Raw genomic sequence first — 15,690 nt, 5'->3', positions numbered from 1 at the left:
CGCGCGTGGTGGCATCAATGGGGGTGAAAGAGCGGAGTTTGTGCGTGGATGAGCTCAGAAAGCAATGGGCGTAATGGAGGTCTTTTGCAGAGGGGAACAGAGGTGCGGCGCGAGCGAAGGTGTGACCGGAGGAAGAAGAAGGATATATATAGGGATTTCACAGATCAACGCATCGTTGGATGGAGAAATCGTGCGGTTGACAATGAACTCATAATGAGAGGGTAAAAATGTATTTTTACTGTGAAGCAACAGAACGGGTGCTACAGGATGTGCGCCAGGAAAAGCGGAGGACGTGTGTCCCCCACTTGCACGACGTGTCAAACTGACAAGAAATTTGGACCCACCAGGCAGAGAGAGAGTCGCACTCGCGTTTTTCTGGATGCGACGATCGTGGCTATCGTCAGTAATAAGGTCACTTTGATTAAGGGAAAAATCTCGACAAGTAAAGAATAAAGAAGATTGGCGGCAGGGAAAGTTCTCGGTTATTTTGGGAGCCTTTGATCAAATACAAGTTTTTGCCCAAATGCTCGGGGGCTACTTTGGAAAAAAGTAAAGTTCGAGTTTGACAATATAGAAATTGCGGGAGCCTATGATCAAACGCAAGCATTTGTTCATAGCCTCGGGGGCTACTCCCATCGGGAGCGCTGTTCGCGCACCCGATAAGTATGAAAAGCTCGAGAAAGAATGACAATATAGCGGCATGAAATGTGGAGCCTACAACCAAGTATAAATCCTTGGCTGTAGCCTCGGGGGCTACTCCCATCGGGAACGCTGTTCGCGTGCCCGATGAAATAATACAAGAGAAGAGCATATTTCGAGTTAAACAAGTAACTCGACATATACTCCCATCGGGAAGTCAATATAAGTCATCCGTGACTCAATAAAATGTGCTATTCCAGCAGCCAAAAAAGCACTCGACAATATATTCTCAGAGCGCTAAAAGTCGCGAATAATCTCTGAATGCCGCAAAACTTTGCGAAGGTAAGACCCCAGATCCGTTCTGAGCGGCGTGGCACCGTCTCTGACGTCGGATTGCTACTTTTTTCCGTATCAACAGATACGAAGAAAAATCCTAACGGACGCGTTAGGTACCCGATAAAATATGACTGGGACTCGACAGAATGGTAAGACCTTAAGCGGCACCTGTCGAAGTTTACACCAGTATCCCGAGATCATGTCCAGGGACGTGATTTTGAAGTAGGTCTTTGCGGATTGCCACTAGAGCAGTTAACTAGTACCTGATACGTCAGATGAACTAGCCCCAATTACCATTATCCCTGTACAATATAGAATTGCGTATCTAAAGATATGTGATAAGCTTGGCGAAAATATAAAACTGGAGATTTTCCCCGATTCTTCGATTCAAGTAAAATCTCGGGGGCTACTGACATAGGCATCCCCAATGGGCCTGCCAAAGATAGTACCCGGGGTTTGCTGAAGGCCCATGACTCCGAAGATATGAAGTTCGGAAGCCCATGATAGAATTAAGGAAAGTTAGAGTTGTATTAGGAAATATAGATTTGTAATCTTGCGGGACGGGTCAGAAACCCTCCCGGACTCTGTAACTTGTGTATCGTGAATCCCTCGGCTCCGCCTCCTATATAAGGGGGAGTCGAGGGACAAAGAGAGGATCGATTCATTGCTTGACGGAACCCTAATTTTTATAATCATCGAGTACTTTTCGGCTGAAAACCTTCGAGATCTACTTGCCCTCTACTTCCAACTAAACCCTAGTCTACAATCCGTAGGCATTGACAAGTTAATCCCTTGTCAACGAGGGCTATGATAGAGGCCGCTGCTACGCCCTCACTTTATGCAGGTGCTACAAGAACTGCACTGACGACCAAATTAAGACATATTTCACTCAATCGCAGCTGCTATGAGTTCATGTATTCGGAATAAAATAAATCATGTACCTCTATTCATGCAATAATAAAGGACCCCTGCTAGATGGGACAATAGTCACTTGCTGCAACTTTTTTGCTCTCTTTTGGTCCATTATGTTTAAAAATGTTCATCGCAACAATTTCTCTAGTAATTTTTTAGATTTCATATATAAAGACGCGCGTGTTATTATGGTTGATATCTTCTTAGATTACTTCATGCATTACAACTGAGATGAATCAGGAATCTCTCTCCATGGTATAATAAAGGAATTGACCTTGATGAAGCAGTTTTCATTTGCTGCAATGTTGAGTTTGTATATTTTTGCTTAAGGGCCTCTTTGGTTTATGGCCCCACCTCACCCTCCCAAATAATTGGCCATGCCAATAATAGTTACACATGTTTGCTTTTTTAATAAAACATTTGCTGGATGTGGACTGGTTGGTATTGCCTTCACACGCACCGTAGCTCGAATTCCACGCCAAATATTTGGCTATATATTTTCTGTAGGGCGAGTGTAGGCACCATCCAACTTTTCAAATGTGTCCTCGCCAACTTTAAAGACGATCGCCGCTTGTTTTATTCGATCTTATTTGCACTGAGAATCAATGTTCGGGGGGCTTCAAGCATGACTTAGTGCATATCCTGCAATACAAGCAAGTATGTTTGTTGCACCTGACATTTGTGTGTAAACTATACTGTGATGTGGGTGGTGCGGTCCGGCCCGATGGGAGGATAAAATGATCCAATGGACAAGTGCATCTCATTCAGTGTGATCCAACGATTTTGCAGGCGGAGGATCGGAACTCTCGATCCCCCGAGGTATGGTGCGCTACCCATAATAAGCCCGGCTGCGCAATGCATTATGTGAGCTGCGAGCATTATTTGTGTGTGAGGCCCGCTAATTTTGATGTTGAAAAAACTATAAAATGCATAGCCGTCGCGTCTACATCCGATGGCTTAGCTTATGTCGCGCTGGGCATCCCATAATCTGAATCATTCACCCGATATTTTGGTCCTTCCTTTGGAGTTTTCATTTTGTTCTAATAGTATGGTTAATATCTTCTTAGATTACTACATCATATAATACAGAAACATAATAAAATAATGCGAATTGAGATGTCAAAATAAATACTATGTCAACATACCAAATTCCCTACCAACACCTGTCTATTCATCAAAGCAAGACAATTTTCCGATCAAGCAGCAATAATCCTTCCTCATGTGCATCGGACGCGCCAGGAGAGACCTGAAATCCGGCCACAACGACCACTGGGCCTCTTCCCAGGCCGAGTGGAGGTCCGCAGGGCTGGCTGCCCGCAGCTCGGCAGCAGCAGCCGGCAACTCCGCCTCCTCCCTGAGGCGGAGGTGGCTCCACCTGGTGCATGGCCTCCTGGTGCCGGATTGTACAAGTCTTCAAGAATGAAGAGAACCGGAGACATGGTGTCGATGTCGATGATTGCATCTCTTTTTCGGAGGGCAAATAAGAAGGCTTCTCCTTCATCTCCTATCCCCGCAGCTAGTCCCATGCCTACGGAGGACGTGGCGGAAGAAGTCGTTCATTCAATCCTTTTTGGTTTCATCAACACCATTGGCTTGAATATAGTGCCAAGAAAGAAGCTGCATTTTGCTTTGTGTGCTACTTGTTCAAAGAGAAAAAAAAACTAGTGGCAAGGGAACCAATGCATTTACCGATGGTGGTTGGAGCAGTTGGAATAGGGATGATGCACTTGGGAAACATTTTGGTGGTGTAACGAGTGTGCACAACAAAGCTCAAGAGAAATACAACTTATATGTGGATCCCCGTGCAGCAATTGATGATCTTATTGTGAGAGCGGATAGCGAAGATCTTCGTCTTTACAAGATCAGGTTGAAGTATTCTCTTAGATGCTTGAAGTTTCTTCTTCATCAAGGATTGGCATTCCGAGGACATGATGAAAGTGAAGAGTCTAGCAATAGAGGTAACTTCGTTGAGCTATTGAAATTGCTTGCAGCCAATAGTGAAGAGGTAAATAAGTATGTCTTGCACAATGCTCCATGTAATTGCACATTGATTAGCCATGGGATACAATCACAGATTATTCAATGTTGTGCACTACAAACTAGAAAGCAAATTCTTGAAGAACTTGGTGATGATTACTATGCTATTCTAGCCAATGAGTCTAGTGATGTGTCACACAAAGAACAACTTGCTCTATGCTTGCGTTATGTTGATAAGCTAGGAAGACCACGGGAGCACTTTATTGGAGTAGTTCATGTAAGTGATACTACATCATTATCACTTAAGAAAGCAATTGAAGCATTACTTAAGCAACACCATTTGGCTATAACTCAAATCCGTGGGCAAGGTTATGATAGGGCTAGCAACATGAGAGGAGAAATTAAAGGTTTGAAGAAGAGTCACCTTTTGCTTATTATGTGCATTGTTTTGCACATCAACTCCAGCTAGTTCTTGTTGTTGTTGCCAAGGGAAATAATGATTGTGTGTGGTTTTTTAATCAAGTTTCTCTCTTGCTTGGTATTGTTGGAGTTTCTTGTAAGCGGCATGACATGCTTCGGAATGCTACACTTCAGAATATCATGAAGGCAATTGAATGTGGTGAATTGGAAACTGGAAGAGGATTAAATCAAGAAATGGGGTTACCTAGGCCAGGCGACACTTGATGGGGATCTCATTTCAAAACTGTTCTCAACATGATTGCTATGTATCCCTCAATTCGCGATACACTCATAGAACTTGGAGAAGATACTTCACAAAGAGGTGATTGGCCAAAAATACATACTTTTGTTGGTGTATTTGAGTCATTTGACTTTGTTTTCCATGCACACTTGATGCTTGTCATTCTTGGATATACTAATGAATTGTCCGAGTGTTTGCAAAGAAGAGACCAAGATATTCTTGCTGCAATTGATCTTGTTCAAATGGCGAAAAATAGAATGCAAGAGTTGAGGTCTTATGGTTGGGATGCATTCCTAACAAAGGTCACATCATTTTGCAATACAAATGGCATTCAAGTTCCTGTGATGGAGGATGATTATGTGCCATATGGAAGATCATCACGGTTTTGTCGACGTCAAACAAATGATGATCATTTTAGAAGAGAAGTTTATCTTGGAATTGTTGATCAAATTATTCAAGAGCTTGATAATAGGTTTGATGAGATCAATATGGAGTTGCTTTCTTGTATGTCGGCATTGAGTCCCGCCAACTCATTTGCTGCTTTTGATGCACACAAGGTACGCAAGCTTGCTGAGTTCTACCCCAATGAGTTTAAAAGCCAAGATTTGATATACCTTGAGCTACAAACTTGATAACTATATTGATGACATGAGAAGAGATGCAAAATTCAAAGACCTACAAAACCTTGTTGATCTTTCGGTTAAGCTTGTAGAAACAAGGAGGCATATAGTTCATAATTTGGTGTACTTGCTTCTCAAATTGGTATTGCTTCTTCCGGTGGCGACGGCAAATGTTGAAAGAGCATTTTGTGCAATGAGTTTTGTCAAGAGCAAGTTGAGAAATAAGATGGGCGATAGTCTTTTGGATGATTGTCTAGTCACATACATTGAGAGAGATACTTTCTCCAAAGTGGATGAAGAAGATGTAACTGAGACTTTCATGGCCATGACAAGGCGTAGGTCTCATCAAAAGTAGTCTTTTCTTTGAGCTTTTGAAGGTTTGTAGATCTATTTTATGCAAAAATCAAACTGAATTATGAAATGTTGTGTATGTGTAAGATCATAGTGTTATTGTCACATTACATGCTAGTATGCTTACATTGGTTTGTTTGTGTCAAAAAAAAATTTTTTTGAAGATGGACCACCCGGATATATAATCCTAGATCCGCCAATGGCCACGACCCATCCGGACGCGCGGATGCGAGATGTGTCGCGGCGTTGGAGATGGCCTTAGATGTTGGGCGCCTGGGATGGCCACTCCTACCCCAACCTGTCCCCGGTGCTGGCCCATAGGACTATGCATCGGCCATATTTAGAAATGGAATTAAAACAAACGTCAGGATAAGCATGCATTGATGACATGCATTAATATCTCATAAATAACTGTGGCAACTCGAGCATATTTTGACTATAAGTAGTACGAATCATAGACATGATCGTAGACTCGTCAGGTTGATTTAGGAGATCATGAAGAGCATTGGAACTGGACTAGCACTGGGAACCAACATGGCGTTGATATGCTCGTGGCTGGTGGTGCTGCTTTTCCTATCATCTGGTAGGAATACGTTCAACCCACACATATCCAGATCATAGTGAACTAAGTTAATTTAGTTGAATTGTATTGTCCGCTCTTGGATGCAGAAGATATGGGATCAGAAGGAGGATGCGACGGTCCGAGGAGCCTGACATGGGACAACACATCGTGTTGGACAAAGCCTGGAATCTGCAACGGTCCGTGCCGGAGAGAAGCCTACGACTGCGGCCAGTGCCAACAGCTCTTTACGTGCAGATGTTGTATTCAGTGCGAGGGCAAAACTGCTAGCTTGCCACTTATACCTTGATTGAAGCCACTGCTATTACTTCATGCATTTCAACTCAGATGCATTAGGAATCTCTCTCTACATATATGGTGTAATAAAGGAATTGAGCTCGATGAGGCAGTGCTCATTTGCCGCCATGTTGAGTTTGTCTGCTTTTGCTTAAGGGTCTATTTGGTTTATTATCACTAGTAGAAAAACGGTCATCTATACCGGTTCCAGAGGGCCATTCGTACCGGTTTTGCAACCGGTACAAATTATTCGGCACTAAAGCCCCCCCCCTTTCGTACCGGTTGCTTACGAACCGGTATAAAACGGGCCTCCACGTGGGCCACCAGGAGAGCTCAGGGCTGAGGATCTTTGGTACCGGTTGGTAATACGAACCGGTACCAAAGGTTCCCCCCGCGGCAGGGAATTTTCCCAAATCTCTGCCGCGGCAGAGAATTGGCTTTTTAGGGTTTTGGAGAGGTTTAGGGATATCGGTTTGATTCATATCGCGTCGATGCACCAGAAACGCGTTTGGGTTTAGGTAGTACATGAAGATCAAGATGATGCATAGCAAGTTGGTGCATATAATATAACACACATGTTATTGCATGAGATCGCAAATTAAGTAGCACTATGCATGAAGATCGATCTTCATGCATAGTGGTGCTCTCCGAGGCGTACTCTATATATGTCTATTACATGTAGCATAGTGGTACTCTTCGAGTCAACGATATATGTAACATGTACATCTTCATTCATTGTGGTGCTCTGCGAGTGGTGGTATGACGTCCCGAAGGAAAAATCCCGCCAATTCCTCGCCTATTGCTATGAAGCGGTCATCGATTGAGAGCTTGTTCCGCTTTCTTGCCAACTATAAAAGAATAAGATACAAATGAATACATGAAACAACTATTACTGAAACTCGGCACAACTTATGATAACAAAACAAATTTGTGAAGATTGTTTTTGTACCTCTTTATTTCTCTCATTATTCGTTCTCTCGTTGACAATTCTGCGGATGAACTCGCAAACGAAGAATCCACAGAGATCGGTCCCCGGAGGTTGTTGCGGGCATTTCTTTACAAGAATATAATTCAATCAAACAATAGTCAAGTATGATAATTGAAAGGTGTGTGGACCTAGGTAGTACTACTTACTTTCGCACGCCATCGCAGCCTTCGGTGGCCATTCACGGACGTATCTTCCTTGATGAAAGTTTGCCATACGCTGCTCGACAAAAGAAAATGCATAAAAGAGTCATCAATTAGTTCAAAGCAGGAAATTAACGAAACAAACCGATAAGAATTCAAATTACCTTCTGAGCATTAAAAAACAAGACACGTATAGATCCTTTTCTTTGGTTAGTGAGTCCAAGACTTCAACTTCTCCAATTTCCAAATTGATGACGAGAAGAATAAAGTGAAACCTACGCACGTTTCAATATGTAGTCATTAGTTAAAATTTTGACATACGGTGAGCAAAATATAATGTGTTATAAGACAGTAAGACTCACTCGAAGTTGTAAGGCCAAAGTATTAGCTTTTTGTCACGTTGTCGCTTCAAAAACCTTAGCAAAGTCTGCGGTGTATCCTTGTTATAGAGGGGATCATCTATGGTTTTGACATGCATTGTGTTCGGGTCAATGAACCCAATGTCTGTGATATCGTCCCTTTTGCATTCGAGCATCTTCGATCTGCATAATATAGCGCACAAAAGATTATAATCTGCAGACAATGAACGACTTCTCAAATTAAATAAATAAATCACTTACAGGACAATAGCAAGCGATGATTGATTTGTCGAGGGCCCGGAGATTGTATAACTGAAAGAGTTCGGCGAAGTCAACGTTCACACAGTACTCCTGGAAGTAGTGCTCTTCCCTAACTCGCACCATGATAGTCTCGATCCCTTCCTTTGAGGCCTTAAGGTACCACGAATGCAAGTTACGCATACATGTTGGTACCTTCCTGAGATTCTCGACCAAATCTTTCCCTTGAACAAACTGATATGCTCGTTCAGCTAAGGCGTAATCAGTTGCGTCTTGTCGAGAACTTTGAACGGTCTTCCCGTCAAACACCTTGAGAGGGGCGACCGATTGAACGGGTTGTTGTCCGAGCTGGTAGACACTGTGTATCCCTTTTATCTCCCTGATACCCGATTTAACGGGTTTTGTCGCCTCGATCATCTTGTCATACGACCTTTCAATAGAACGCGCATAGTCAGATGGCGGCGATGGTACATGGTCATATAGATTGTCAACGGTACGCACAACTTTCTCCCGATCTAGTGTCTTCTCGAAAGGTATCTCTGGCACTTTCGGTGCAAAAAATTTCTTCACCTCGGCCTTAACGGCCTCCGCGTTTTCCTCTGGAGTTTTTTCCCAAGGTAACTTCTCGGGAGGCGGCAGTTGTTTCTCCTTTCTAGCTTTCTTCCTAGGCGGCGTACCGTTCCGCTTAACGGACGCTGTCTTACGCGGAGGATCTCGAGATGGTGGACTCACGCTGGGGTCCCTCTCGGGTAGGTGTGGACTTGGCTGCTCACCAGGACTGCCACCAGAGGAGTCGATGGCATTTGCTGCTCATGTGTAGGAGTCGGTGGCCTTTGCAAAAGGACGACGTACTTCTTCGGCCATAGGGCGAAACCGTGCTTGACATCGCCCAGTGTCCTCTCATCTTCACCTCTAGGAATATCAAGCTCCACTTTTTCAAACCCCGAAACAACTTCATCCACCCCGACACGAACACAACCAGGTGGAATGGGCATATGATGGTGCATTGCTCCATCTTCACTTGGGTACACATAGCCGACCGCCACCTTAACAGACGCGGTCCTGATTAACATATGTAGCTCGCAATCTGTCTTCTCCGTGACATAATCCACGGGGTAGCTTCCTCCACATCCGTCAAGATGCGAGGAACCGACACTGCTTCTTCGCTGAGATGGGGCAGCATCGGCTTGTGGATCCTGTAGAAACAGCGGCTGATCAGGTGCCCTCTCGATTTCTCTCAAGAGCCTCCACCCTAGATAACAACTCCGTTACAATGTCGGCGTCCTTCTTCTTCTTTCGCGAACGGCTTCTATAAGTGTCAGCGCTGTCCGGCCACGCTTCCTTCATGGTGAGACACAGGCGAGCTCGTACCCGTCCAACATGTTCGGGGTTCCCCGAGCGAGTGTCGGCTCGTCATTCTCTCGATCGGGAATGTACTCTCCCTTTACGACCTTTTCAATTGCATCGACACGCTTCGGTACAATTGCCTCAATTTTTCCTTCCATTTTCCCTTCGCAACGATCAACCCTGTCTTTGGGTCCAACCCTGCCCCATGAGCGAACAACCAGAACTTGGACCGTTCGGGCCAGTCCCATGTCTGTGGAGTGATTCCATGATCCATCAGTTTATTCTCAAACGCTGTCCACTTCGGAATGGCACTCTTGTAGCCACGACCCCAAATGATGCGGAAGTTTCTTCTTTGCAGCATTTTCGGTATTTTTCTTCGATCGGGACACAAACTTAGACGATTTCTTATACTCCTTAAATGCGTCCCAGTGATCTTTTATCTTCACTAGATTTTCGGTATTATCATCGAATACTGGATCTTCATTCTTATATTTGTCCCATAAATTTTTCTTGAAGCTCTGGAATTGTATGGCCATCTTCTTCCATGTCCATTCCTTGACTTTATCCTTCTGGCCTTCCGTCATGTCTTCCGGTAGGCTGAACTTTGTCAGTAGCGTTTCCCAAAGAAATTTTTTCATGCTGTCGTTGACATAAGTAGCACCACTCTCCGGGTTCTTCGGCTTATGCCACTCTTGAATGCTGATCGGTACATGGTCCCTAACAATAACTCCGGATTGACTTGTAAATTTGCGGCAAAACTCCTTGGGCTCCACTGGTTCACCATTAGCCTTGAATGCCGTGAGGGCTAACCTGCCCTCGCCCTTTAGCACCCGCGTCGGGCCTCGTTTTGTTCTAACAGACTTGCTCGATGATCCAGAAGGCTAAAAGAAAAAATTATTCGTTAATAAGTGCAATACAAATAAATGAATGCATCTAGGGATGAACACAGACTAATTGATACATAGATATACACCTCGCCGGAGTTTGTGATGGACACTTCATTGTCTTTTCTAACTTGTTCAGACTCAAGTCCCTCGCCAAAATCATTCAGAAAGTCGGCGTACTCGTTGTCATCTCCATCGTCGGGTTCCGGACCACGGGCACTCTCATAGATCAATCGCTGCACCGCTTCTTCCCCCTCCTCATCTCGGACGAAGGTGCCGTCCTCCATACCTCAATGTCACTGCAAAATTAAGAAAGCAATTAATAGCATAATCATGTGAAATACAAACACATATGCCCTCCTTTTGAAATGAATATGCCAAACAAAAACACAAGCATGCCCTTAAGAAAACTTAGTTGTGGTACTTTCTATCTATCCAGATTTCACCTTGTGATGTTCATATGTTTATGTAGTTCAAGAACTATCAATTCCAATCCATGCCAACAAATAGAACACTTTGCTCTGTTTCCCTACATCTCTTATGCACTAAGGCAAGAAGTGACAATATTTACAGCCGAGAGAGCCCGAGAAGTTGGCTCCAGCTTTGACACGAATCTGGTCTACATGCACAACGCCGCCAGCCTTTCCCCAGAGCGCCACTGTGCGCCTGCAGCGCCGCAGGCCGCAGCCTTTCCCTTTGTCCCCTCGCCGCTCTCGGAATTCTTGGGACAAAAGTAAAACGGACCCAAGCGAAAGAAAACTACAGACGTGGCTCGGTCACCCAGCGTTCATCATTACCGCAATCTGCAGGCTAGTACTCCGTATATCAATATGATCAGCCGATTCAAAATGTTCTCCATTGAACGATGAGAATCAAATTCATGCCTTTCCTTGTTTCAAAAATAATCAAATCATGCCATTTCGGATGATCAGTGCAAGCACATGGTCGATCACAATTCACAAACAAGGAGTGCAGTGACACTGCTTCAACGCTCCTATACCACAACAGCGGTCAGCGGAATCGAAATAAACATCAATTCCATGCTTCCAAAAATGGGCGAGAGGAAGTTTACGATCGATGGGAACAAAACAAGGATTATAATGACACTGTTCAGCTGGTGAATGCAACAACGATTTGCCATACTACTAAGTAGTAACTGCATGCTGAATACTGCAGAAGCTTGGCACTGATACAAGCAAGGATATCACAAATTGAGACAAGCATCATAAGGAGTCGCGTTACACGATCTACTTGAAGCAAATGACAAACACCAACACATGTAGCAGGAATGGAACAAAATCTAATGGACCCGTATCTACAATTAGCGCTTGGTACCACGGCAATTCTTCACCAAGCTGAGCTCCGGAAAGAACAAACGACGATCAATCGAGATCCACGGGTACAAAAGCACACTCCCAGCTAATGCTAACCTCCGATTAATCAAGAAACACTCGCGGTCACAGCTCCCCAAACAGATCACGCGGACGCCAACGCAAAACGGGAAAGAAGCTCGGCCGGTCGATCTCGAAGCGAGTCACCGGGGAGCGCGGAGAGGAGGTTCAGGTTGAGGTGGTGGTGGTGGGCCTGCGCCACCGGCACGTACGCCGCTGCGCCTCCGGCGGCGAGAAGCCCCACACGTCCTGCCGCGGCGCCGCCCCGAACGCCGCCGCGTCGTGCTCCTGCTCCTGCTCCTGCTCGCGCGGCCGCTTGCCGAGGAGCTCTGCATCGACTACGCGCCGCGCGCTCACCACCTCACCCCTGCCGTCGAACACCTTGCCGTCGAACACCTTGCGGGCGGCGATGAGGGGTGGCGGAAAAAAAGAGGAGAGGGCCGGGGAGGTACCTGCGGGCGGCGGCGGCTGCGTCGGCGGTGGCGGCTGCGTCTGCGGCGGCGGCTTCGTCGGCGGCGGCGTGGGTGCGTCGGCGGCGTGGGTGCGTCGGCGTCGTCGACGGCGTCGGGGCTCTGCTCGTCGCGCGGGGGAAAGAAGAAGATTTGGGGATTTCGTCGCGCGCGGCTAAGGTTAAACGAGGGCGATGGGCCTTTAGTACCGGTTGGTACCACCAACCGGTACGAAGACCTTTCGTACCGGTTGGTGGTACCAACCGGTACTAAAGGGTTTTTTTGTTTTCTTTTTTCTTTTCTTGTTTTCTTTTCTTTTCTTGTTTCTTTTTTCTTTTCTTGTTTTCTTCTTTCTTTTCTGTTTCTTTTTCCTTTTATTTTGTGTTTCTTTTCTTTTCTTCTCATTTTCTATTTCTTTTCATTTTCTATTTCTTTTCTTTTCATTTTCTATTTCTTTTCATTTTCTATTTCTTTTCTTTTCATTTTCGTTCCCCTTTCTTTTGTGTTTCTTTTCTTTTATATTTCTTTTCTATTTATTTTGTTTTCTGTTTCTTCTTTCTTTTCTTTTATGTTTTTTTTCTTTTCTATTTATTTTTTCTATTGCTTTTGTTTTTCTTTTCTATTTCTTTTCTATTTCTTTTCTATTTCTTTTCTCTATTCTATTTCTTTTCTTTACTCTCGCCACGAGGCCGTCCGCACAGGAAACTTTCCCGCCCCGACGTCGCGCGGGAAACTTTCCGGCCACGACGCCGCGGGAAAAGAAAGGGCGGGAATGAAATTTTATTACGATTGAACTCGAATTAAAAGTACATAGCTTAACTGAAAATTAAAGAGACATGACCAAATTCTCTGGGAGTCATTCGGTCATACTCCTGCCTAGCCCTGTAGTACTCGCCACCGTAGTCGTCGTAGTCGCCGTCATCATCGTCGGCCGGCATCGGGGTCGCGGTACTCGAACGTCGGCGGGTGAGCACGCGTGGGCTGGGACCGAGGGTAGCGCAGCGGGGGCCACGGTAGGCCATGACGCCCTGGAGAGTCCGGCCGCGCCACCACAGCCGACGGCCGGCCTCGTTGAAGTTCGGAGGAGGCGGGCCGCCCTCCTCGTGCCTGGCAAGCGCCCTCTCACGCCGATTGATGAAGAAGCTTTCCCAAGTCGGGCTGTAGTCGGGATGCCACTGGGATTCCTCCGCTGCTCGGCGTGAGCTCGAAGTAGTAGTGGTTCGTGATGGCCATCTCGCGCGCCACACCTAGAGGGACGGAGGGACCGGTACGCCTCCGACAGCTTAGCAACCAGCCGGTCGGGACGCGGTAGCCCGGCGGGCAGGGGTAGTTCGAGGCGCAAAGCGCCTCCGCCTCCCGGGGGGTTAGAGATGCGATGGAAGCCATGGGAGAGAATGATGAGGTTTGCAGATATGAGTCTAGATGTGATATGTAAATGGTGGCCAAGCCTACATATATATAGTGAAAAAATGGCAGGAAGACAGAGGCGGGAACCGGTGGAAAGCGCGGGAAGAAAATAGGCGGGAAGACAGATCGAGGCAAACCTTTAGTACCGGTTGGTGGGTGCAACCGGTACTAAAGCTGTCGGCGGGATAAGGACGCCTGCTCGATGAGATAAAGTATGTAGCGCACGACGCCCTGTCGGTGGGATAAGGACGCGTGGGTAACCTTTAGTACCGGTTGGTGGGTGCAACCGGTACTAAAGCTGTCGGCAGGATAAGGACGCGTGGGTAACCTTTAGTACCGGTTGGTGGGTGCAACCGGTACTAAAGCTGTCGGCAGGATAAGGACGCCCTGCTCGATGAGATAAAGTATGTAGCGCACGACGCTCTGTCGGTGGGATAAGGACGCGTGGGTAACCTTTAGTACCGGTTCGTGTCTACAACCGGTACTAAAGCTGTCGGCAGGATAAGGACGCTCTGCCTATAAAAGGAGCATCGATACACCATGGGAAGCAGCTCAACAAGCCAACATGGATGGAGAGTTTCATCACCATGGATGGAGGAAAGGGTTGGGAAATCTCCGTGGCGGAACTTGTCGAAGATGCCCTTGGTGCACACGCCCTATGGCATCTTCGGAAGTTCCGCCTCGGAAAAATTTCCCTGCAAGCCCGTGGAAGACTCCATCTCCTCTAACAAATGTTGGGGAAAGGGTTGGGAAATCTCCCGTGGCGGAACTTGTCGAAGATGCCCTTGGTGCACACGCCCTATGGCATCTTCGGAAGTTCCGCCTCGGAATTTTTTTCCTGCAAGCCCGTGGAAGACTCCATCTCCTCTAACAATGTTGCGGAAAGGGTTGGGAAATCTCCCGTGGCGGAACTTCTCGAATATGCCCTTGGTGCACATGCCCTATATATGGCATATTCGGAAGTTCCGCCTCGGAATTTTTTTCCTGCAAACCCGTGGAAGACTCCATCTCCTCTAACAATGTTGCGGAAAGGGTTGGGAAATCTCCCGTGGCGGAACTTCTCGAATATGCCCTTGGTGCACATGCCCTATATATGGCATATTCGGAAGTTCCGCCTCGGAAAAATTTCCCTGCAAGCCCGCGTGACTTAACTAGTAAAACAAGCCAACCATCTCCATTGTTAATATCATTACACAAAAGTGATTTCCATATTGAGATACACAAGTTATGATCCCTATATGTAGCTAGCTAGTCTTCTGAGTTTTCTTCGCTCGTTTCCCTTTCTTCTTACTGCGACGCAACCATGGACAATCTTCATTGTTTAAGATGATGCTTGGGTCAATTTTTACCTTGAAGGGTGGAATATCGTCAAACTTATTATAATCTTCGACATGTCTGTCTTGTCCTCTACTCCCACGATGTTTCTTTTTCCCGAAAGAACTATGTGCCGCTTTGGCTCATCGTATGATGTGTCCTCTTGCCTTTCTTTCCTTTTTTCGGTTTGCTAGACATATCCTTCACATAAAAAACCTGAGCCACTTCAGCTAGGACGAATGGTTCGGTGTCGTACCCAAGATTCTTGAAATCCACCGTAGTCATTCCGCATCGCGGGTCTACCTGTGCCCCGTCTTTCAGGTTGAACCATTTACACCGGAACAAAGGGACCTTGAAATTAGGTCCATAGTCAAGTTCCCATATCTCCTCTATGTACCCATAATATGTGACCTTGTTCCCATTGCCATCTTCTGCATCAAAGCGGACACCACTGTTTTGGTTGGTGCTCTTTTTGTCTTGGGCGAAAGTGTAAAATGTGTTCCCATTAATCTCGTACCCTTGAAAAGTCGATATAGTAGAAGATGGTTGCTTGGCCAACAAGTACAGCTGCTCGTCATCGGTGACATTCATGAGACGTGTTTGCAACCAACCGCCGAAAGTCTTCATGTGTTCTCCATCAATCCAATCTTCACGTTGCTCCGGTATTTAGAGCGTAAGATCTCCTTGTGTTCCTCTTTGTACGGAGCCACCAAGATGGAATTAAGTAGAAGCGTGTAGTGTGCTTGAGTGAAAGAATGTCCG

At 45.9% G+C, this 15,690-nt stretch overlaps 2 long non-coding RNA genes and 1 pseudogene across 2 annotated transcripts; 2 read left to right on the top strand and 1 right to left on the bottom strand.

Annotated features, from left to right (window-relative positions):
* The first annotated feature begins 3,106 nt into the window (after positions 1-3,106).
* LOC139837448 (uncharacterized) lies at positions 3,107-5,539 on the top strand (annotated as a pseudogene).
* A 155-nt stretch (positions 5,540-5,694) lies between these two features.
* LOC139837460 (uncharacterized) lies at positions 5,695-6,562 on the top strand. Its single transcript, XR_011753940.1, has 2 exons — positions 5,695-6,118; positions 6,205-6,562. It is a non-coding gene; the product is annotated as an uncharacterized lncRNA (long non-coding RNA).
* A 999-nt stretch (positions 6,563-7,561) lies between these two features.
* Positions 7,562-8,069, bottom strand: LOC127338008 (uncharacterized). Its single transcript, XR_007874152.2, has 3 exons — positions 7,882-8,069; positions 7,684-7,794; positions 7,562-7,595 (listed from the first exon to the last, which is right to left on the bottom strand). It is a non-coding gene; the product is annotated as an uncharacterized lncRNA (long non-coding RNA).
* Positions 8,070-15,690: the final 7,621 nt, after the last annotated feature.

The sequence above is a fragment of the Lolium perenne genome, chromosome 3 (genome assembly GCF_019359855.2).
Source record: "Lolium perenne isolate Kyuss_39 chromosome 3, Kyuss_2.0, whole genome shotgun sequence".
Lineage (NCBI taxonomy): Eukaryota > Viridiplantae > Streptophyta > Magnoliopsida > Poales > Poaceae > Lolium > Lolium perenne.
The sequence above is the reverse complement of the archived record's forward strand: the minus strand, read 5'-3'. Positions and strand labels throughout refer to the sequence as shown.